Source organism: Pan paniscus, chromosome 14 (genome assembly GCF_029289425.2).
Source record: "Pan paniscus chromosome 14, NHGRI_mPanPan1-v2.0_pri, whole genome shotgun sequence".
Lineage (NCBI taxonomy): Eukaryota > Metazoa > Chordata > Mammalia > Primates > Hominidae > Pan > Pan paniscus.
The window spans coordinates 111036542-111060795 of record NC_073263.2 but is presented as its reverse complement, the minus strand read 5'-3'; the positions used below and the strand labels follow the sequence as shown (position 1 = coordinate 111060795).

Sequence of the window (24254 nt, the reverse complement as noted above, 5' to 3'; positions counted from 1 at the left end):
ATAACTTACCAACAGGCCCTGTTCTTTCCTTTTCATGCTTGAGTGACAAGGTGCTCTAAATGTTCTGTCCCTTGTCTCCTCCACTGCTTAGAAGTACAGAGAGGGAGCTGTCTGCCTCCAGTAGATTTGCAGAGAGGGAGCCGTCTACACTACAGTAGATTTGCAGAGAGGGAACCATCTACACTACAGTAGATTTGCAGAGAGGGAGCCGTCTACACTCCAGTAGATCTGCAGAGTGGGAGCCGTCTACACTCCAGTAGATTTGCAGAGAGGGAGCCGTCTATACTACAGTAGATTTACAGCGAGGGAGCCGTCTGCATCCAGTAGATTTGCAGAGAGGGAGCTGTCTACACTACAGTAGATTTACAGAGAGGGAGCCGTCTACACTACAGTAGATTTACAGAGAGGGAGCCGTCTACACTACAGTAGATTTATAGAGAGGGAGCCATCTACACTACAGTAGATTTATAGAGAGGGAGCCGTCTACAGTAGATTTACGGAGAGGGAGCCGTCTACACTACAGTAGATTTACAGAGAGGGAGCCGTCTACACTACAGTAGATTTACAGAGAGGGAGCCGTCTACACTACAGTAGATTTACAGAGAGGGAGCCGTCTACACTACAGTAGATTTACAGAGAGGGAGCCGTCTACACTACAGTAGATTTACAGAGAGGGAGCCGTCTACACTACAGTAGATTTAGAGAGAGGGAGCCGTCTACACTACAGTAGATTTAGAGAGAGGGAGCCGTCTACAGTAGATTTACGGAGAGGGAGCCGTCTACACTACAGTAGATTTATAGAGAGGGAGCCATCTACACTACAGTAGATTTATAGAGAGGGAGCCGTCTACAGTAGATTTATGGAGAGGGAGCCGTCTACACTACAGTAGATTTACAGAGAGGGAGCCGTCTACACTACAGTAGATTTACAGAGAGGGAGCCGTCTACACTACAGTAGATTTACAGAGAGGGAGCCGTCTACACTACAGTAGATTTACAGAGAGGGAGCCGTCTACACTACAGTAGATTTAGAGAGAGGGAGCCGTCTACACTACAGTAGATTTAGAGAGAGGGAGCCATCTACAGTAGATTTACGGAGAGGGAGCCGTCTACACTACAGTAGATTTATAGAGAGGGAGCCATCTACACTACAGTAGATTTATAGAGAGGGAGCCGTCTACAGTAGATTTACGGAGAGGGAGCCGTCTACACTACAGTAGATTTACAGAGAGGGAGCCGTCTACACTACAGTAGATTTACAGAGAGGGAGCCGTCTACACTACAGTAGATTTACAGAGAGGGAGCCGTCTACACTACAGTAGATTTACAGAGAGGGAGCCGTCTACACTACAGTAGATTTACAGAGAGGGAGCCGTCTACACTACAGTAGATTTAGAGAGAGGGAGCCGTCTACACTACAGTAGATTTAGAGAGAGGGAGCCGTCTACACTACAGTAGATTTAGAGAGAGGGAGCCATCTACACTACAGTAGAGAGAGAGGGAGCCGTCTACACTACAGTAGATTTAGAGAGAGGGAGCCGTCTACACTACAGCAGATTTGCACGGCACATCCTCTATGGTAGTTTTTTGTTTTGTTTTGTTTTCCCATACACTTAGAAATGTATGAAGTAGTTCTCCTGAGGTTGGACTTGATTTATTGGTAAGGACAAAAAAGGATGACTTACTCACCTGGGTCCAGAGCCCAGAGCAGGTGAGGTCTAGAAGACAAGCTGGACGTTAATTGTAACCAAATGTAGCAGAGGGCAAGGACTCAGAGTTAGGGAAGCAGCAGCCGCAAGAGATTGAATGGAGTCAACTTGGAGAGTAGAGGCAGCCTGTTTAGAGGAAAATGGGAAAAATGGGAATGGAACCTGGATAAATGCATTGAAATGCTGACGTGTTCTCAGGTCCAGGCAAAAGAGATACACAGAGAGAGGCATTCTGGCCTCCCTCCAGACTGCGTGATGATAAAAAGCTCCTGTTCATGGGCACAGGGTCTTTTTATATGCCTGCGCTTTTCCTAGGCAGAGGCTGGTGAATCTTTGGAAAAAACAGTCACAAGATTATTGTGCTTTCCTCCAATTATCTATTATCTCTAACATGTGTTTTATGGACCAAAAGACGTGTCATCTGAGCAACCCAGGAGTAAAAACAGGGCACAGAGATCCTGCTGTGTGTGCAAGTCTTGGAAATCTGTTTTCCTGAACAAACAAGTTAGTTGAAAGAACAAAGTCTGAAAGTGAATCATAAACTCTTGTTTTGATAGAGCAGAAACTGTTTTTGAAAACATCTACGTTGGATATTCGGGCACAGATGGTCAGTGTAGGACCAGAAATTAACTATAAATTTCCAAGAAGGAGTTAGGCCAGCTGACTAGTCTGTTTTGTCTTTTTATCCCACAATAATTCAAAGGCAAAGATAACAAAAATTATTCAACACACTGAAAACATTATACACTGTTTAAGACTCCAAGTAAACAGCTTTTGTTAACTGTTGCATAAATAAATTTAATAAATGGAAAAAACCAATCTTAATATAAAAGAGGCTCAAAATGAGTTTTGAATTTGGCTAAGCAAAAATTAATGTAAACAATATGTTGGGTTTTTTTGTAATTCCTAAGGCATTATGAATTAATAAGAAAAATTATGTAGCTGAAGGAAATCCTCTGAATTGCATTACTTTTTTACTAAAAGATGATATTACTTTTTGAATGGGAAAACAAAAGATATTAAAATTTAAAAATCCAAATACTTTGCGGCCATATATTAAAATATTTTATTTTCAGAACATTAACATATCTATTGGAAAACCTTTGGACATCTGAATAAAATTCATATGACAACTTAGAATGTAGACATACTTGTTTAGACTACATACAAACTGTTTAAAGTTTATCTTTCCCATTATAATCTGGGGAACTCTGCCTAAAAGCTCCACAACTCTTGGAAGATACTTGTCTAATTGTAAAAAACTGGCTGACTTTTAAAATGTTCAAGAGGACTTTCTCAAGTAAAATAAAAATATTGACTGAAGTTTTAGACAAATCACTTCAAAAACAAAACCAAGAAGATTTCCTGTGTTTTAAAATAAGTACATTAATAGAATTTCCCCCGCTTTTGGATAATACATAAAACCATGATGACTTTCACTGTTTTGGAAATCTCTGAATCAAGCTCTGTTCATTTCCGTTTGCCCCCGGCAGAGGGACTGACCAATATTTGGCTAAAGTAGCATGGATAGAAATATATAAAATAGTGAATGACATTTGATTACTCACAATTTTTTAAATGATTTACATAATGCTGGCTCAATTTTGCATCCCATTTGCACACATGGCCATAATTAAAGATCAATGATATGAAACTACAATTTTAGTGTTTACACACTGAGATTTTAAACCAACTAGTTTCACTAATTTCTCATCTTATCATGACTTAGTGTGAGTATCACAACTTATTGCTTTTGGAAGTTTAGATGTGGCAGCCGTGAGACTGTTTAGAGGGCAGCGGTCCTCCTGGGTCCACTCTGCCAGGAGTCCAGGCCCTTTCCCCAGAATTAATGCTTTTCCAAAAGGGGTAGGTAAATATCCCCTTCCATCAAGTGGAGAATTCACAGTATAACCCGAGAACTATCCGTATCCATCAAGGGCAGTGTCAAGTGTATGCCTGAAGCATGGATTCCTCACAAGAAAGACTGAGGGCAGGCAGGTCATCAGATGGGTGCTTGGACAGAGCAGCCCCAGGCGTGGGCGCCAGGCATTAGTGGCTGGGAGAGCAGCAGGAGCAGCAAGAACTAGGAGGCGGGTGCTTCACAGGCAACCGGTGTATTAGTCTGTTCTCATGCTGCTATAAGGACATACTCAAGACTGAGTAATTTATAAAGGAAAGACGTTTAATTGACTTACTGTTCTGCAGGGCTCAGGAGGCCTCAGGAAACTTACAATCATGGTGGAAGGGGAAGCAAACACATCCTTCTTCACATGGTAGCAGGAATGAGAAGAATGAGAGCTGAACAAAGGGGGATGCCCCTTGTAAAACCATCAGATCTCGTGAGAAATCACTCACTATCACGAGAATAGCATGCGGGAAACCGCTGCTATGGTTGAATTACCTCTCACTGGGTCCCTCCCGTGACACGTGGGGATTGTGGGAACTACAATTCAACATGAGATTTGGGTGGGGGCACAGCCAAACCATATCAACCAGTTATCTATAGGCAAGTGTAAGAGGAAAAAAGCAAAACAGAGGGATCTCCAGGGACAGGTAGGTAGGTGAGAAATGCCCTCCCAATTCCATTTATCAGTAGACACATGTTTTGTTTCCTCAGAGCATAGCCTAGAGCAGGAGCACACAGGAAGATGGCACATGGGCACAGAATTGTCCCAAAATGCAGCTTGAAGTGGAGAACGGGGCTGTATGGAAAGAAGCCCCTTCTGCCTGGGGACTGTAGGAGTTCTTTGCTGGGGAAAACATTTTGAGTTCCATTGTAGAGGATGAGAAAACTTTCTAGATGTAAATGTAAAAGTTAAGTATGTTCTTGGCATGAGTCAATTGAAGAAAAAGGGACACCTGATACAGAGTGAGAATTTCAAGGTGACAGAAACACAAGTGTCATTTGAGGCTGGGATGGGATGAGGAGAGATGAGGTTTACAGGGGCGTTTGGGGCAAGACTGTAAGGGATGAAATGACTGGCCATGGTATTTGAAATGGCTTCTGTGGAACATGGTGTATGTGTGTGCGTGTGTGTATGTGCACGTGCACGTGTGTGGTTGTATCCATGCTTATGCACTAACTGAGATGACAAGAGAGATGGAGAAGCAGCCCCTGAAATACAAGAATTTCAACTTTGGGTGTCTTCTGTTTGAAATGCTGTGAGACCCCTGTATAGAGATGACCAGAATGCAGATGGAGTTACAAGTGTAAGGAAATCTCTGACAAAATACAGACCCAGGGCCTTCAAGACTGACACAGGCAAAGCCATACCCCTGAGGAGAGGGCAGCAGGGTCTGGGGCTGCCTCGCTGACCTCTGAGACTCCTCTTCCCCTCAGAGAGGCATAGTCACGACTTCTCACCCTAACCTGGTCATACCCATGGTGACAATGCCCATTTTCCATATCACTCTATAGTATAGCTAAACAGAGTTTGGGCCATTTAAACAGGCATAACTCAAGGTGAATTAAGGACTTGTCAGAGACTATTCCTCAGAGATTTCCATTAAGAATAATCACTGCGGCTAATTAGCTTCACAAACACCACATAATATTGTCATTGGTTATCAAACACGCGTTGATGTTTTACATTTTAACATTTATGAAGAGTGTGCACATCTTCCAAGCATTGATGGCCAGGAGAACTCAAGATGGAGTTGCCGGCTGGGTGCTGTGTCTCATGCCTGTAATCCCAGCACTTGGGGAGGCCGAGCCTGGTGGATCACTTGAGGCCAGGAGTTCATGACCAGCCTGGCTAACATGGTGATACCCTGTTTCCAGAAAAAAAAAAGAAAGAAAGAAAGAAAGAAAGAAAATTAGCCAGGCGTGGTGACACACACCAGTAATCTCAGCTATTCGGAAGGCTGAGGGACAAGAATCACTTGAACCTGGGAGATGAAGGTTGCACTGAGCTTAGATTGTACCACTGCACTCCAGCCTGGGTGATAGAGTGAGACCCTATCTCAAAAAAAAAAAAAAAAAAAAAAAGGAGTTGCCATTGCCCTCATTGTGTGTGACCTCAGCTGTCATTCTAGGTCATGTTGGGGCAATGGGAACCCCTCAGCATTTCAGGAAACAAAACACTTAAGGAATTAAAAACTAAGATGTTTCATTATAAGAAGGGGGTTAATTCATCAAGAGAACATAATAATTCTAAAGGCTTATGCACCTAATGGAGCTTATAAATACATGGAACAAGGACTGAGAACTGATAGAGATGCAAAGAGAATAGAAAACTCCACAAATTCAGAGATTTCAATGCCTGTCTCTTAATAATTGATAGAAAAAATAGATGGAAAATTGTTAAGAATATAGAAGATCTGAACAGCATCACCCACCAATTTGACCTAGTTGACTTTTATAGACCAATCAAAGCACACAGTGTTTCAAATGCACACAGAAAGACTATATATTTGGCCATAAAATAAAAGAAATAAAGACACATGTCCACACAAGTACATATATAAAAGTGTTTATTGTATGTTACTCTGTAATATTCAAAACCTGGAAACAACCCAAAATGCCATCAAAGGTGAGTGGATAAACATACTGTGATACAGCCACACAATGGAACACTACACAGCAAAGAATTAAATAAGCCGTTGATAAACATGAAAACATGGGTGAATCCCAAAATAACTGTGTGTCGTGAAAGAAGTCAGACCCAAAAAGAAACTTGTACAATGGTATAAAATTAAATAACATTTTGGTAAATGAAAATTGTTTGAGAGAGACAAATCAGAGAAGTTGGATTGAGACCCACCAGCATACAGAGGCAGTTAGAGCCACAGGAGGGAATAAGCCCACCGATGTAGAAAGATAGAGACTAGAAGAGAGACAAGGTCAGAACTCCAAGGTGGACTATTTTTCACAAAACAATCAGGCTAGTTTCCTTCATTAGATGCAAGAAAATGATAGAAGAGAGTAAAGAGAAAACAATGACCTTGTCTTGGTGGATCAACCTCCTACATGATGAGGGTTGAGTGGCCAAGCCTGCACTCATATGCACATGGATTGTTTGCAATTAGCAGCAATGACTATTATCACTAGTAGATCATAGTAACAATATATGATGAAGTAGCCCTCAATGATTTTGCCATTTATTATAATAACACTTCAACTTTTAAAGAATGTACATCTTTCCTTTTTCCAAAAGGGAGGAGTTAAGTCATCATATAAAGAACAATAACAAAAAAGATAAAACAAAAAGAATACCCCACCAAATGAAAAATTCAAATAAATTGGAACCAAGCAGGATGAAGCAGCTAAGTGCACATTAGACACCCAGCTTTAAGCTTTGTGGCAGCCACAGGAAAGCAGTAAATACAGCACTATACAAACTCCATTGAAAAGCTTGGGCACACACAGCAACCCTCGAGAGAACTTTCCTCTTCCCATTCCCCTGACTGACCTGGCAGACTCAGATGGCTAAGATGCGCACTCTTACCCCAACCATTTCACGGCAAACATAGAAATAGTATTCATCCGCGTACAGCTCTAAGCAACCTTTCATGAAAGTCAGATATGATATGGAGGTATTATTTTATTAAAATGTTAATTTCATCTAGTCTTTGATTTGGTCCAAAGATGGAACTTAGACTCTTTAGATTGTAGCATCCTTTAGATTATCTTGCTCAAGTGTTGTTTGATGGAAATCAACCTTTGGCAAGCCGCTGAATGGCAGGAGATAACAATTATATTCATTCGTTGGAATACGGATTGCTTTAATTGCTGATTAGGGACAGAACATAGACCTTGGCAACCAGATAAGCAGGGGTAGAGTCATTCTTTCCTTTAAAAAATCAGGGAACCCAATAGGAAGTCTACCCTATGGAACACAGAGGTGGGGTGGAGGGGTAGCTAAAGGCAAAGCCAGAATTGTTCTCCAAAAGCAGGGTGGGGTCTGTTGTAGAATGTGAACATATATTAATTCTGCTAAGGACTCAGAGCTTGCCACCACAGAGCAGTGCTTCTCTGTGTTGTCCCCTGACCATCTCTACCCTATTTTCTGCAGTACTTGTGAGTAATGCAGGCTCCTGGGTCCTACCCCAGACCTGCTGAGTAGGAATATTGACAGGGAGATGACTGAAGGATTCAGGAATACGTAGTTTAATGTGTTCCCCAGTTATTCTTAGACATTTTGAAATTTGGTAACTAACTGCACAAAAAGGGTTTCACTTGGAAAAAAAAAAAAATCTCAGAGCTGGTGTTGCCAGTTACACTGGGAAGAATTATTCCTTCCTTCTATTCCTTATTTCTCTTCCTGTCCTCTTTTCCTCATTTCTTCCTTTCTTCCTTGTGCATTTATTGAGTGGCTACTATATTGAGGGCCCCATGTAAAGTACTGAGGCTACAGAAATGCATAAGGTAGTCATCTGCCCCAAGCCACATGACTTCCAATATGACTGATGAGAAGAATTAACTGCAATAGAGATCTTTTAAAATGAATTGAAATAGCCTGCTCTGCAGGATTATTTGATGTTTATCATTTTGCTATTGCAGAAAATCCACCATGCATATCTCTGCTTGATTGGTGAATGTTCAGCCCATCTTTTTGGTATTAGATATAAACGAGGCTCACTTGTTTCTTGTAATCATTCCTAGTACCTGACAGGTGGGAGTGTAAATTAGTTCGACCATTGTGGAAGACAGTGTGGTGATTTTTCAAGGATGTAGAAGCAGAATACCATTTGACCCAGCAACCCCATTACTGGGTATATACCCAAAGGATTAGAAATCATTCTACTATAAAGACACATACACATGTATGTTTACTGCAGCACTATTCACAATAGCAAAGACTTGGAACCAACCCAAATGCCCATCAATGATAGACTGAATAAATAAAATGTGGCACATATGCACTATGGAATACTATGCAGCCATAAAAAATGATGAGTTCATGTCCTTTGTAGGGACATGGATGAAGCTGGAAACCATGATTCACAGCAAACTAACATAGGAAAAGAAAACCAAACACCACATGTTCTCACTCATAATTGGGAGTTGAACAATGAGAACACATGGACACAGGGAGGGGAACATCACAAAATGGGGCCTGTTGGGGTTGGGGGGCTAGGGGAGGGATAGCAGGAGAAATACCTAATGTAGATGATGGGTTGATGGGTGTAGCAAACCACCAAGGCACGTGTATACATAGGTAACAAACCTGCACGTTCTGTACATGTATCTCAGATGCATGTACAGATACATGTACATCAGGATATATATATATATCCTGAACTGATTCAAGTTCCTGTTTAAAGACCCTCACTTAATATACATTGCATCAAAACTTAAAATTCAAATGCTTTCTTCTTAAACTGTAGTATAGAATCAGTGCTTGGGAAAGATAAATCTCACTAAATGAGTCTTTCTGAAACTACCCCCATTTGGCACAAAAAGAGGAGGGGGGTTACATAACTTAAGCGCCAAGGTGAGGTGTTTGTCATGAGAGTTTAATGCTGAATTCTTGTAATATGCCACTTATAGACTGCAGAGATTCAGTCAACAGCGGCATTTTTCGCACGCCCATTATTTTCCAGACACAGTGTGAACCCTGGGAATTCAAGGCTGAATAGTACGAAGTCCTTTCCTCACAGAGTTCAGGACCCAGGAGTGGAGGCCAGATAAGGGTAAGCTGAACAGGAGCATCCATTGCTCCTCCAGAATTTCTCTGTAGGTTGTGATCACATTTTAGAGTTTATTTCCTATTTTTCCATATCAAGTTCTTTTTCTTTCAGTTTTTTTTAGAGGGTCAGGTGAAACTTAACATTTGTCTTTTTCCAGTCTTACTCTTTTTCTTTATTAAAAATTGTATGTGCTTATAGTGTACAACATATTGTTTTAATATATGTATACATTGTGGAATGGCGAAATCAAGCTATTTAACATACGCATTACATCACACACACTTTTTTTATAGTGAGAATACTTAAAATCTGTTGTAGCATTTTTCAGATATACAATATGTTGTTTTTAACTGTAGTCACCGTGTTATGAAATAGAGATCTTGAATTTATTCCTTCTGTCTACCTGAAATTTTGTATCCTTTGACAAACATCTTCTCAATTGCTCCACTCCTCAGCTTCTGGTAACAACCATTTTACTGTTTCTATGAGTTTGACTTTTTTTTAGATTTCACATATAAGCGAGATCATGTGGTCTTTGTCTTTCTGTGACAGGCTTACTTCATCTAACACATTGTCTTCCAGGTTTATCTGTGTTGTCACAAACGACAGAATTTCCTTCTTTTGAAAAACCAAATAGTATTACATTGTCTCTATAAAAAAATACAAAAAATTGCCAGGCACATGGTGGTGCATGTCTGTAGTCCCAGCTCCTCAGGAGGCTGAGGTGGGAAGGTTGCTTGAGCCTGGGAGGTTGAGGCTGCAGTGAACCATGATCACACCACTGCACTCTAGCCTGGGCAACAGAGCAAGACCGTGTCTCAAAAGAAAAAAAAAAGATAAAGATTATAGTACTTTATCGTGTATACATACCACATTTTCTTTATCCCTTCACCTACTGATGACCAATTAGGTTGCTTCCATATCTTGGCTATTGTAAATAGTGATAAACTAAACATGGGAGTGCTGATATCAATTCCTTTGGATACTTGCCCAGAAGTGAAATTGTTGGATCATGTGGGAATTCTGTCTTTAGTTTTTTGAGGTGTCACCATACTATTTTCCAAAATGGCTATACTAATTTACATTCCCATCAACAGTACACAAGAGTTCCCTGTTCTCCACATTTTTACCAATACTTATCATTCATCTTTTTGATAATAGCCATTCTAACAGGTGTCAGATGTTATCTCATTGTTTTAATTAGCATTTCCCTGATGATTAGAGACACTGACTTTTTAAATATATCTGTTGGCTATTCATATCTCTTCTTTTGAGAAATATCCCTTAAGATTCTTTTCCCATTTTTAAGTTGGGTGTTTTTTTGTCATTGAGTTGTTTGAGTTCCTTATATATTTTGGATATTAGCCCCTTATCTGATGTATGGTTTACAAATATTCTCTCTTATTTCATGGGCTATCTCTTCACTCTCTTCATTGTTTACTTTGCTGCACAGAAGCTTCTTATTTTCATGTAATCCCATTTGTCCATTGTTGTTTTCATTGTTGTAGTTTTGGAGTCCGATCCAAGAAATAATTGCCCAGACCAATGTCATGTTTTCCTTATGTTTTCTTCTAGCATAGCAGCTTTACAGTGTCAGGTCTTATATTTAAGTTGTTTATCTGTTTTGAGTTGACTTTTCTATATGGTATGAAATAAACATCCAATTTCATGCTTCTACATGTAGATACTCGGTTTTCCTAATACCGTTTATTGAAGAGACAACTCTTTCCCCATCATGTATCCTTGGAACCTTTGTTGAAATTAATCGACTATACAGGTGGAGATTTATTTTTGTGTTCTCTATTCTGTTTCACTGGTCTGTATGCCTGTTTTTACACCAATACCATGCTCTTTTGATTATGATAGCTTTATCATATATTTGGAAGTCAGGTGGTGTGATACCTTTGGCTTTGTTCTTTTTGCTCAATTGGTTTTGCTATTGAAAGTCTGTTGAGGCGCCATACAGATTTTATGATTTTTTCCTATTTCTTTGAAAAATGTCATTGTTATTTTGATAGAGATTGCATTAAATCTGTAAATTGCCCACATTTTGTTAAAATGTGAACATTTTAACAAAATAATCCTTCTGGTTCATGAACACAGGATATCTTTCATTTTATTTTTGTCTTCAGTTTCTTTCATCAGCATTTTATAGTTGCAGTGTACAAGTCTTTTACCTCTTTGGCTACATTTATTCCTCTTTGTTTGTTTGCTGCTATTATGAATGGGATATTTTCTTAATCTTTTTTCTGAATAGTTTGTTGTTAGGGTATAGAATCCACTACTAAAAAAATAGAATGCTACTAATTTTTGTATATTGATTTTGTATCCTGCAACTACACTGAATTTGTTTATTACTTTTATCAGTTTTTTTGGTAGAGTCCTTAGAGTTTTCCACATATAAAGTCATGTCATATGAAAACAGAAACTTTAACTTATTCTTTTCCAATTTTGATGCTTTTTAATTCTTGTTCTTGCTTAGTCGCTCTGGCTAGGACTTCCAGTACTATGTTGAAGCAAAATGGCAAGAGTGGACATTCTTTTTTTGTTCCTGATCTCATGGGAAAAGATTTCAACTTTTTACTGTTGAGCATGATATTAGTTATTGGGTTGGTATATATGGCCTTTATTGTGTTGAAGTACATTTTTTTTTTCTGTTTCTAATTTGTTGAGAGTTTGTATCATAATAGGAGGTTGAATTTTGTTGGATGACTTTTCTGCATCTGTTGAAGTGATCATGTGATTTTTGTCCTTCATTCTGTTAATGAGGTGCATTGCATTTATTGATTTGCATATCTTGAGCCACCCTTGCATCCTAGGAACAAATTTCACGTGGACATGGTGAATGATTCTTCATGTGCATTGAATTAGGTTTGCTAGTATTTTGTTGTGGATTTTTGCATGTAAGTTCTTCATGGTTATTGGTCTGTAATTTTCTTTTCTTCTGGTTTTCTTGTCATTGATTGGTATAATTGTAATGCTGGCCTTGTAAAATGAGTTTGGAGGTATTCCCTTTTATTTAATTTTTTGGGAGAGTGTGAAAAGGATTGGTACTAGTTTTTCTTTCAGTGTTTGGTAGAATTCAGCAACAAAGCCATCAGGTTCTGAACTTTTCTTTGATGGGATATTTTATTATAGATTTAATTTTTTATGTGTTATTAGTCTGTTCAGATTGTTGATTGCTTCATGATTCAATCTTGGTAGGTTAGATGGGTCTAGGAAATTATCTGTTTCTTCTAGGTTATCCAACATGTTGATGAATAACTGTTCATAGTAGTTTCTTATGGTCCCTTGCATTTCTGTGTATCAACTGTAGCGTCTTCTCTTTTGGTTCTAATTTTATTTATTTCAGTCTTCTCTCTTTTTTTTCTTGGTTAGTCTAGATAATGGTTTGTCAATTTTGTTCATCTTTTCAAGAAACCAACACTTAGTTTTGTTCATCTTTACTGTTGTTTATCTAGTCTCTGTTTAATTTATTTGTGCTCTGAGCATTATTGTTTTTCTTTCTTTATTCACTTTGGGCTTAGTTTGTTCATCTTTTTCTAGTTCCTTGAGGTGAACTTTAGGTTTTTCATTTGAGATATTTTTTTTCTTTTTTGATGTAGATGTTTATTGCTATAAACTTCCCTCTTAGATCTGCTTTTGCTGCATTTCATAAGTTTGGTATGTTGTATTACCATTTTCTTTTATGTCAAGATATTTTAAATTTTGTCTTTAAAGTTCTTATTTGATCTTTTGTATAGAAACATGTTTAATTTCCACATATTAGTGAATTTTCCAAAATTCTTGTTATTGATTTCTAATTTCATATTCTTGTCATCAGAAAAGATACGTGCTATGATTTCAATCTTTTAAAGTGTGTTATGATGTTTTTTGTGGCCTAACATATGACCTATCTTGGAGAATATTCTGTGTGCATTTGAAGATAATTTGTATTTTGGTGCAGTTGGATGGAATGTTCTGTGTATGTCTATTAGGTCCATTTGGTCAAAGGCTCAGTTCAAGTCCAGTGTTTCGTTATTGATTTTCTGTCTGGATCATTGTCCATGGTAGAAAGTGGGTATATTTAAGTCCCTTATTATTATTGCATTGCAGTCTCTCTCTAATTGCTTTGTATTTTTAGGTGCTCCTATATTGGGTGTATATGTATTAATTGTTGTTATAGCTTCTTGATTCATTGATCCATTTATCGTTATTTAAGGACTTTCTCTGTCTATTTTTATAGTTTTTGACTGAAAATCTGTTTTATCTGATATAGGTGTAGCTATTCCTGCTCTCTTTTTGTTCCATTTGTTTGGAATATCTTTTTCTATCCCATCACTTTTTAGTCCATCTGTATCCTTCAAAATAAGATGGGTCTCTTATAATATGGTTGGGTCTTCATTTTTTATCCATTCACCCACCCTATGATTCTTAATAAAAATATTTAATCTATTTGCATTCAAGGTAATTATTCATAGGGAAAGACTATTCCCATTTTGTTAATTATTTTGTTGTTTTGTAAATTTTTTTGTTCTTCCTCTTTTGCTGCCTTTTTCTGTGATTAGATTATTTTCTCTAGTGGTATGCTTTAATTCCTTACTTTTAATTTTCTGTGTATCTAATATAGTTTTTTGCTTTGTGGTTACTATAAGGCTTATCTAAAACTTCTAACAGCCTATTTTAAGCTGATAACAACTTAAATTTGATTGTACTAAATAGTTATACTTTTACCACCCTCAGTCTCACACTTTATGCTTTTGATGTCACAATTTACATAATTTTCTGTTGAAAATACCCTAATTTATTAGGGCTACATATTTTAATAGTTTTCCTTTAACCTTGATACTAAAGATATAAGGGATTTACATACCACCAACACATTATTAGAGTATTCTGAATTTGACGCTGTACTTGCTCTTACCAATGGGTTTTACATTTTTATTGGTTTTTGTGTTACTAATTAGTGTTCTTGTATTCCAGCTTGAAGAACTTTCCTTAGCATTTATTGTAAGATAGGTCTAGTGATGGTGAACTCCTTCAGTGTTTCTATGTCTGGGAAGGTCTTTATCCTTCTTTCACTTTTGAAGGCCAACTTTGCTGTGTACACTATCCTTGGCAGTTTTTTCCCTCAACGCTTTGAATATATCCTCCCAGTCTCTCATGACCTGTAAGTTCTCTGCCAAGAAACATGCTACTAGCCTTATTGGAACTCCTTTATATGTTTTTTGCTTATTTTCTCTTGTTGCTTTCAGAATCCTCTCTGTCTTTGATTTTTGTAGTATGATTATAATATATCTTGTGTAGGTTTCTTTGGATTGAATCTTATTCCAACCTCTGACTTTCTATAACTGGGTATTTATATTTTCCCCATATTTGAAATGTTTCTGTTATTATTTTTAAAAATAATCATTGCACTCTTTTGTTTGTCTCTTCTCCTCCTTTAACTCCTGCAACTCACACATTTGCTCTTTTGATTTTATTTCACAAATCTCATAAAATTTCTTCATTCATCCTCATTCTTTCTCCTTTGACTGTACATTTTCAAATAAGCTGTCTTCAGGTTTATAAATTATTTCTTCTGCTTGATCATTTCTACTCTTGACACTTTCTATTGCATTTTTTTCTTTCTTTCATTATATGTTTAAGTTCCAGGAATTTTGTTTGATTTTTTTTATGATTTAAATCAGTTAAATTTCTTGTTTTGGTCATTTATTATTTTTCTAATTTTGTTGAATTCTTTCTGCTGAGCTTCCTTAAACCAATTATTTTGAATTCTTTGTCACACAGTTTGCATATCTCCATTTCTTTGGAGTCAGCTACTGAAAGATTATTGTGGGGTTTTTTGGTGATGTTATGTCTCTTTATTATTTTTTTTAATGTTTCTTGTTGCCTTACATTGATTTCTGCACATTTGGTGAAGAGATCACCTCTTGCAGACTTTATGGGCTAATTTTGCTGTGTAAATTTATTTTCCTATAGGTTTGAGAGTGTTTGCTGTGGTGTGCAAGAGTTCTGCCACTGATGAGGGCACAGCTGTGTATTCTCTGAGCAGTTCTGTCAGCTGAGGTCAGTGTTGATGAAGGTTACAGGGATTCTCAGGGACTAATGTTGTGGGTGGTCATAGTGGTGGTGAGAGTTGATGAGATCTTCAGTGGCAATGGCTGCTAATGTCCTCCAGATCTCTTTTTCTCTCACTAATGAAGTTGTGGCTGAGGGGATCCCTGTTGGTACTGGGTCTGGCTTGTGGGCTTCCCTGTGGTAGTGGTGGCATGAGTGTCTGATGAGTGCCACCTCTGTAGTGGCCATGGAGCTGAGGCCTGAAGCATGGGTGTACATGGAAGGACTCTGGCTTCGGGGGGCAGTAATGTTATTGGTGCCCAGGGTGCAGGCAGCTCTTCTGCTACTGCGTTGGTAATGTTTGTGAGAGATGAATGTCTGTGAAACAGCTGGGAAACTGAGAATAAGAGCACAGGTATATGCAAAGTTACGGTGGCTCTGGGATTGGGATGAGGCCTAGTTATCTGTGGCAGCTGAGCCAGGTCTTGGAGTATATGTATAAGCATCAAGGGCTTGGCTCTAGGGCCAGAGTGCCAGCTAGCTCACTGTGGTGATAGCTGTGGTGTCTGACACATGGGCAGGCCCACCACTGCCACAGAGCTTGGGTCTGGAATATGGGCACTTGTGGGAAAGTGAGGCTCCAGTACTAGGGCATGGGAGAACTTGGGAAAGGTGGTGGCTCCTTTCTTGAAGCAGCTCATCATCAGCTGCTTCTTGGCGGAGGAGGGATATGCAGGCACACCTTCCTTTCTGGGGTTCCTTGGTGGAAATGGCTACTGGTTACTTTAGTGGCAAAAGATGTTGGTGTCCTCTGTGGAGCAGGACACTGGGGACCATTGTGATTTCCACTGCGTCTGATGCCAATAGCCTCTGCCTTTCTTCTTTGCTCTTCACCATCTCCTGGCATCTCAGGGATGCTGATCTCACCAATGATCTTTTCTATTTGAGTATTCTTTCTTTTTTGTTTTTCCTTCACAGTGTTGCTGAAGATTCTTTAATGGTCCCTTGAACCCTGTCTGGGCTGGTTTGGTTTGTGAATAGCTATCTAGTTTTGCTTGTTTGTGGGGAGATGAAGGCTGGTATTTTCATACTCTGCCATCTTGGTCTTTCTTACTCTCAATTTAGTTTCTTGAGCCTATTTTTCCTTCTGTTCTATGGCCCCACCTCTCCCCCTTCAAAGTTATGGTATAAATGCAGAGGCATTGGCTGCATTTGCAGCCTAGAATGGGCTCCAGGCTCAAGGCAATTGGCTTATTCTGGGGTATTATGACTAGAATGATGCTTGCTTGATTTCCTTTTGGTATTTGGACTTGGAAATACCAAAAGGACAGACCTGGCTGTATTCTGATATTTCTGTTTGGGTTGCAAGGAAGTATTGGGGTTTCAGAAGTAAAACTTCAAACTGTTAACCAAACACTTAAAAGTTGACAATTGTTCTAATCATACAGTGTATATATATATATATAGAGAGAGAGAGAGAGAGAGAGAGAGAGTGATAGGAGGCCAGGGGTGAGCTTGGGACTGCTCAGGTTTGTATATCTCTGTATTAAAACACACCTGATGATCAGGTCTGTAGAGGAAAATTCTTCTTTGGCAGTAATGATACTGCCAAATGATACTTATTCCTTTCTACTTATACCCAATTTCAATATACTTCCTTCAAACTGTAACATAATTATTGATACACCTGGGTGTTTTCATGATGGACACAACATCCTCTTTTCATTTATTCTGTCTTCATTCGTTTTTTATTAATTTATTTAATAAATATTGTGGTTGCCTTGTAGGTGCCAGGCAAATGCATTATTCCACTGGCACATGATAGTACGGTTGTACTAGTTGTAAAATAGCCCCTACTTTGAGTTTTCCAGGTCCACCTTCTGCTTAGCTTCTATGGAGGTTGTTAGCACTTTCCAATGCAACCCATAACTCCAAATATCTCACCACAATAGCACCACATAGATTCCCAGAAATACATTTCCCATATCTACTGCTGTGTCCTTGACATAAAGGAAACTAAATGCATGAAGGTTTGGGGTTGTGCTGCTGCCAACACCAAAGATAGATGCTGCTTTTCAGGGCAGAGGGGATATGAGGCAGAAACACTTAGATAAAAGAAACGACAAATTAATTAGCTTGTCAAATTCTTCTTTTCAGAGAGCACAGATGCAATAGACTCTTGCATAATGAAGTATCATTCCTCAGCAACACTGAGCACCTAGGTTCCTCCTTCTCTTCATATACTAAATTTTGTTCAGAAGGTATTTGTGAATTAGCACACATTTCACAACAGTTGTATGAGATGGCCTGAGAAACATTTTCTAACATTAAATACATCAAATTGCTCTTAAATTTTTATATATATATATGTATTTCCAAATATTTAATTTTGAAGCACGTAACCAATTTTTTTTACATGGGAACTCGATGGATATTGAACACAAAATTGTGAATTTTGAGAATAAAAGTATTTAATAAGAGTTCTATTAAATTTTCAAAAGGGCATTGTAGCTTGCTTACATATTTTTGTGTAAAATTTTGTTACTCATTATCATGATTTGAATTTTGCATGACTATCATAAAGAAGATTCATATGCAAATGATCTTCAAATGGATTTCTATATAGACTGTTCTGACCATGAACAACATACTTCTATTTTTGGTTTAATTTAAAATTCTCTTGCAGTGAAAAATTTGAAAGAATAATTTTAAAAATACTTTGTGAATCTAGTTACTCATTTAGCCAAAAACTGCTTTGTAAATTGTAGTCATTTATACAATAAAATTAAAATGTTTTTACATTTTCTACAATGACAATGATTCATCCTATACAACCTTATTACAATGTTTGAATGCTAGATGTAAAGCTCACGGCTTATTTTCAAATCTACAAATTACTTTGTGAATTTTATTAATAATACCAGTGTCTATTGCTTCAGCAGTGTGATGTTATTCCAATCTAAAATAACAAAAAACTTCCTACAAAAATTTAAAAGCTATGGTGATCCCCCAAAATTGCTTACTTTGTGTCAGTAGAACACAAATTATGCAGAAGAGTCTTTATTATAGCCCCCTAATTAGTGAATTTTCTAAAATAATGATAAGAAAAAATTGTATGAAATATATCATAACTTATGAATTTTGTATGTAATTATTTTGTTACTTATCTAAACCTCTCCAGACTAGGGAGACATTTAGGTCTATGCACATTCAATTAATTTTGTAATTATAAGGATATATTTATCCAGTTAGAAGGCAGGTGATACTTTATTCAGTAGTTTCCTAGTTTGGTTTGCACCTTTTAAATGTGGAAACGCAGGCCTCGATTAGTACTCTCATACCTGTCTCTGTGGTATTACACAGTGGTGGAATGAACACGCAGCCTACCTTAGCATTGACGTTTGTCTCAGGTTCTTTGACTTGTTTGAGGGAATTGTTGGGGAGAATATTTGAAGAATCAGTTGTCTGTTGAGCTTTCCAGTGAAAATAATTCTGCTGTTGAAAGGACCACGAGGCCTCCCACAATTTTTCTTGTAGCTTTTTGGTTCAGTTGCCAGCTTTTTGGTTCAGTTGGTTCAGTTGCCAGTTTGGTTCAGTAGCTTTTTGGTTCAGGCTACCGGTGTTTGAATAGATAAGGAAGCCAAGATAGAGTTAATCTAGAGAGATAATAATCCACCCAGAAGTGGTGTCGACATTCCAAGCATCCTCTTTTATTTCCCGTTTTCATAGAAAGAAAACAGATTGTCAAAGGCAAAAAACAAAACAAAACAAAAAACAACAAACACACTAATTAGGACTCAGAAATTTGACATTGGGAAATAAGGTGGAGGGAGAAATCAATTTCCTCTGTCAGTGAGGCACCCTTTGGAGGTACCAGTACTATCAGAGAGCACAGTACCTGACACGTAATAGGTGTTCAGTGAATGTACTCATTAATCAACGAGTAACAGAACGAGTGAAATGTAATTCTTATGCGTGTGAATAACCACATGGAATAACTAAAATAATTAAATCCTGAAAAGGGCCTGAAATAATCTTGATGCTAAAGATGAAGCGAGAAACTGTGTAGCTCAGGCAATTTGGCATCTGTCACGGTAACCAGCTCTATGTGACAAGTGTTTTATTAGGACCAGGGTTGAAGAATACAACCTTTGGTTCTCAGTGGTCACTGCTCCTGGGAGACTCCTAAACTCCTAAAATAGGGGAGAAAGTAGGTAATGTATCAAAACATATTTTCTTTCCTTTTTCTGCATCTTCTTATTTAGTTGTCATTACTATGTATTTGGCCACTTTTACATACTGCCTTGATTGAATAAGCAGCATCTTCCAGAATTCAAAGGCACAAACTTGAAGGGAGCCCCATCTTCCTATCTGATCCTCTTCATTTGAGAGCAGTGAATACAGAGAAAAATGAGATTTTCCAGTTACTATGATGTTTCCAGGGCTGAGGAATGCTCTCTAGAAAGCCTCCTTTATCAGGTTTCAGAACATAGTGGTTTTACTTACCACCCTAGCTTGTAAGTTACACCATAATTACAAACTTAACTCACAAACCATCAGTAGCCTGGGAATAAGACGAATTCCAGTTTCATTTTTAAAAATCGTCAAAATAGGCATGCTTATACGACTAGTACCATTAATGTTAAAAAAAAAAAGGAGCAACTTGATAAACTTTAAAAAGGCTGAGATCAGTTGAGCCATGTGGGGCTGCCTATGGAACCATAGCCCATGATTTTAAAAATCAAAAGCAGCTCTAGATCACACTGGATTCTATGAGTTGGCAGCTCTTCTGGCTTTATCATGTGCCCATGGAGCATGGCCCTGCCTGAACTCTGGTTTCCTTATGCTGGTGGTTCCTTTGCCTAACTCACTGAAAGTTCTAGAGCAATTTTGGCAAGTCCCTCCATTTAAGAAGATCATGGGCCGGACGCGGCGGCTCACGTGTAATCCCAGTACTTTGGGAGGCCGAGGCAGGCGGATCATGAGGTCAGGAGATGGAGACCATCCTGGCTAACACGGTGAAACCCCGACTCTACTAAAAATACAAAAATTTAGCCGGGCGTGGTGGCGGGCGCCTGTAGTCCCAGCTACTCAGGAGGCTGAGGCAGGAGAATGGCGTGAACCTGGGAGGCGGAGCTTGCAGTGAGCCGAGATCACGGCACTGCACTCCAGCCTGGGCGACAGAGCGAGACTCCGTCTCAAAAAAACGGTCATAGTGTGGCATTTCCAAATCATATGAAAAAAGTTCCAGAATAAAAAATATATCAATAAAAAGACTGGAAATCCAGGAAATCTTATGAGAGTATCAGCAACCAGATTCCAAGTGCTTTTATGAGTTCCAAGCAGTCTTGCATTTCATTTTGTGTGCACTCATTTACTATTGAATCTTCCCTAATTCTTTAACATAAAACTAGTGCACCGCCAGGTCTAAAGCCACCATGAACATTTACTAATGCGTCTATATCCCAAAAAGTAGATTTAAAAATTTAATCTTGACTGACTTTTAAATATAACCCATCCTAAAAAGAGCCACTATTAGAAAAATCTAAAGCATTATGTACTCTTGGTAGAGGCAGAGAAAGTGCTGATTCCATATGCAATTATGAGCTCCCATTCCCTCCTCCTTGGAGAATTAACATATTATGTAAATTATTTTACAAATATGGTGCAGATGTCATTAATAAAACATGAAAGTGGGATCTGTGATGCCAGTTAGCATTTTCATTGTATTTCCTGTCCAGTCACAGCTTACAGCGTACGCTGCTCTGTGAAAAACTGTTACTGTCATCAGAAACCTCTGTTTAGTAGTTACAGCATGAAGAGTGTCTGTGCTGACGTTGGTTGAGGAGGTCTGTTGGAGGGTCAGGAGGAGGACAGAGGGTGGTTGGTTGGGTTAACGTCAGTGTCACCACAGCCTATCCTAGTGCCACATACCAATTCCACTTTGTTTTTTGAGTGATGACATTATGAGCTTGTTTATGGATGCTTGCTAAGCAGAAGGTCAAATTTAGATATGGTAGAGTTTACGTTCTTCTATGAGGTTGAAATATTGTTAGGTTACGGGATTCAGAATTGTCACTGCAGCATAGTTTGACCTTGAGGCATTCATTCTTTGGTGTTTGTTTTTGAGGAGCAGGTGCAAGTTTTCTCAGTTCTAGCCGGGAGGTTTCTTGTAGGCCGTTGTAGAATACTCCTGAGTTGCTCTTATTGTGGACATTTAAAATGAAAGCTATTTACTTCAAAGTAACCACATCTCTCAGTCCATATGCAAATACTGTTTCAAAGAAAAAGAAGTTCATCTGTTTTTAGCATCAGTAGTGTAGTAATTGTTGTCAACCTTAACAAAGTCTCACGCTGATAGATGAGCAACGTTGATAAATTGCAATGGAAACCCTTGGATGAATATTACCCTGAAAGTTATGTCCCAAGCATGCATCATAAAATTAATTTCTCAGTCTAGTAGAAACAATACTCCTAATAATTAAAAGGCGTCTGCTATCAAGGGGCCAAACGAGAGAGGAATGTAAGTCTCTTGGCTCAGATCAACTCAGATAAAATTATGTAGATTATTCAGCAGAGAAGGGCCCCTGCTGTTGCCTCACTTAACCAGATTACTGGGGGTAATGTGATGGTGACCAGGGATGGGGGTGAGTGAACAAAGGCCAGAGGGTGGTCTGGTAACCCAGCCAGATTGTCCGTGCTGACTATGGCCAATGACTGTTAGCTCTCCCTTTCTCTGAGCCCAGTGGACCTAGGTAGCCAATCAATGCACACCTCCTCTTATGTTTTGGGGTTCTCATTTTTGTGGTAACCCTTTGTAATGTCATTAGCAGCTCAGAGGTGACAAGGTGCATGCAGAAAGCTCAATTGTCCAGCAGGTAATATCCAAGAGAAGAAAGTGACTAGCCCAGGGCCAGCAGACATGCCAGTTACCATGTTTGACAAAACGCTAGCAAGAGGCGGCACCCTCAGAGCTGGGGCATGGCTATGCCCTCTCTGAGGTTTGAGCTGGTAGTTTTCAAATATTTAACTTTAACCCATTTAATATTTAGTAAGGCTAAAGGAATAAAAGATGAATTATTGAGGATATTAATGTTTTAAAAAGCCAAAAAAAAAAAAAGTCACAGCCATGCAGCTTTGTATCAAAAACTCATTTCACAGGCATTAATTTTTTAATAACATGCTGATTGTATGGTGAAGTACAATGTTTGCTAATAAGCTCCAGTATTCAGCAGGAAGGCTTTATTATTTTGGGGGCGCTAAATATTTGTTGAATGCTTTCTCATGTCAGTTTCAGAAACTGTTGAAAGAAATTTGAATAGTTAAACTCTGATTTTTTTTCTTCTGATTTGTAACCTGAGTGGACTTTGGAAACCCTCTGCCATTGGAAACCTTCCCCATGAGGGGAGGACCTGCTTTTTCAGGACATAACTCAGTAGACAAAGGGATCACCATTAGAAATCATGTTTTCTGGGGGCGAAAGAAGAGGGAGGGGAGCTTGGGTGGGTGAATTAAAGCAGAATCAATAGGTGGGGCTTTGTTAATCAAGAAACCCAGTGCAGGAGTCAGTACAGATGGCAGAGTTGGGGAGAGGCAGGTATCTGGGAGAAGGAAGAGAAAGGCCTGTGGTTAATCCCCTCTTTTTTGTCATAGATGTAATCTGCAATATCATCTTGTATTTATCTTTTATATCTGCATTTGAGAAAAGGGAGGGTGTGTCCTTCTATCATTACAACCCCCAGAACCTCTGTGATGCTTCCTCGACAGATATTTGCAATGGTGTATGGAAGTGATAATGCTAGAAAACCCTCAGTGGCATATTGTTTTAAAATGAATATGGTAGATAAGATGTAAAAAGAATGTAGGTGAATGAGCTGCAATTTGGAGAACATTGACAGGATGTAGACTAGCAAACATTGTCACTGGGAGAAAATTTTAAGGTTATAAAATCAAATTGAAAAAGAGAGAATCTTGGCTTTCTGAAACAAAAAGGTTAAATTGTTTTAAGGGGAAAAAGAGAAAAGAGTTAGTTCTTGAGGCAAGCGCTGTGCGATTTACTTTTTGCATAGCGTCAGTGTATGGGGATTTATGCTTGCCCCTCTGCAGGGATGCGATTCTAATGCATATTTATAAGTCTTCCTGAAGCCTCTGCAGCCAAGAAGTGTGGCATGTGAGGACCCTGATCAGGAAGTGAATCCTGTGCCCTGGGCTGAGAGAGACTCCAATTATCACAGACGAGAGACCCTCTGTTCTCTTGGGAGAGACCAAAGCTTGTGTCACTTTTAAAGATCTTTGAGACTCTCCAAGAGCCATGTGGCCTGTTCCAAAAGATGGCATGGGGTTGCAGGCAGGAAACATTGCATTGGTGACAGAGAAAAAAAGAGAGCTCCAAACTAAATGGGAAACGACTCTCTAGAGATTCTCTTTCAACAAGCTGGATGCATTCCTTTTGTGTTTATTCTTTTGAGGGAATGGAAATTAGGTCCTGAGGTGAAGGGCAGTTGTAGTTGTGACAGAAACACACACTCCTGTACTTAGCTTTTCATTGGAGAAAATGCAAGAGAGTGAAAACACCTTTTTAAAAAACATCATTACCTTCTATTTATAGAGCTCGTAAAAATGGTTTGAAGTCGAAAGCAATAATGGCCAATGCTTTAAAACTCTACACATGCAAAATAAACTTACAAAGATCTTTTAAACATGAGGTCACAGGCCCAGAAATGTACATCTAAGTCAACCATCTCAATTTTGTTTTTGTACCCATGGAGGGAGGTATTTAAAATGACCCTGGAAAGCAATTTTTATGGCAACTCTCACAGCCTGGTTTGACCTAACCTACATGTTTGCTTAAGAGATTTCTAGAGAATTCTCAGA

The 24254-nt window shown here is 38.7% G+C and overlaps 1 long non-coding RNA gene across 1 annotated transcript in view; it reads left to right on the top strand.

Annotated features, from left to right (window-relative positions):
- The window catches only part of LOC117975665 (uncharacterized), a 424328-nt gene that overhangs the window by 18790 nt on the left and 381284 nt on the right, over positions 1-24254 (top strand). Inside the window, exon 6 of the long non-coding RNA XR_010109649.1 lies at positions 9255-9344. This is a non-coding gene — a long non-coding RNA (uncharacterized LOC117975665). The remainder of the gene's footprint in view (positions 1-9254; positions 9345-24254) is intronic.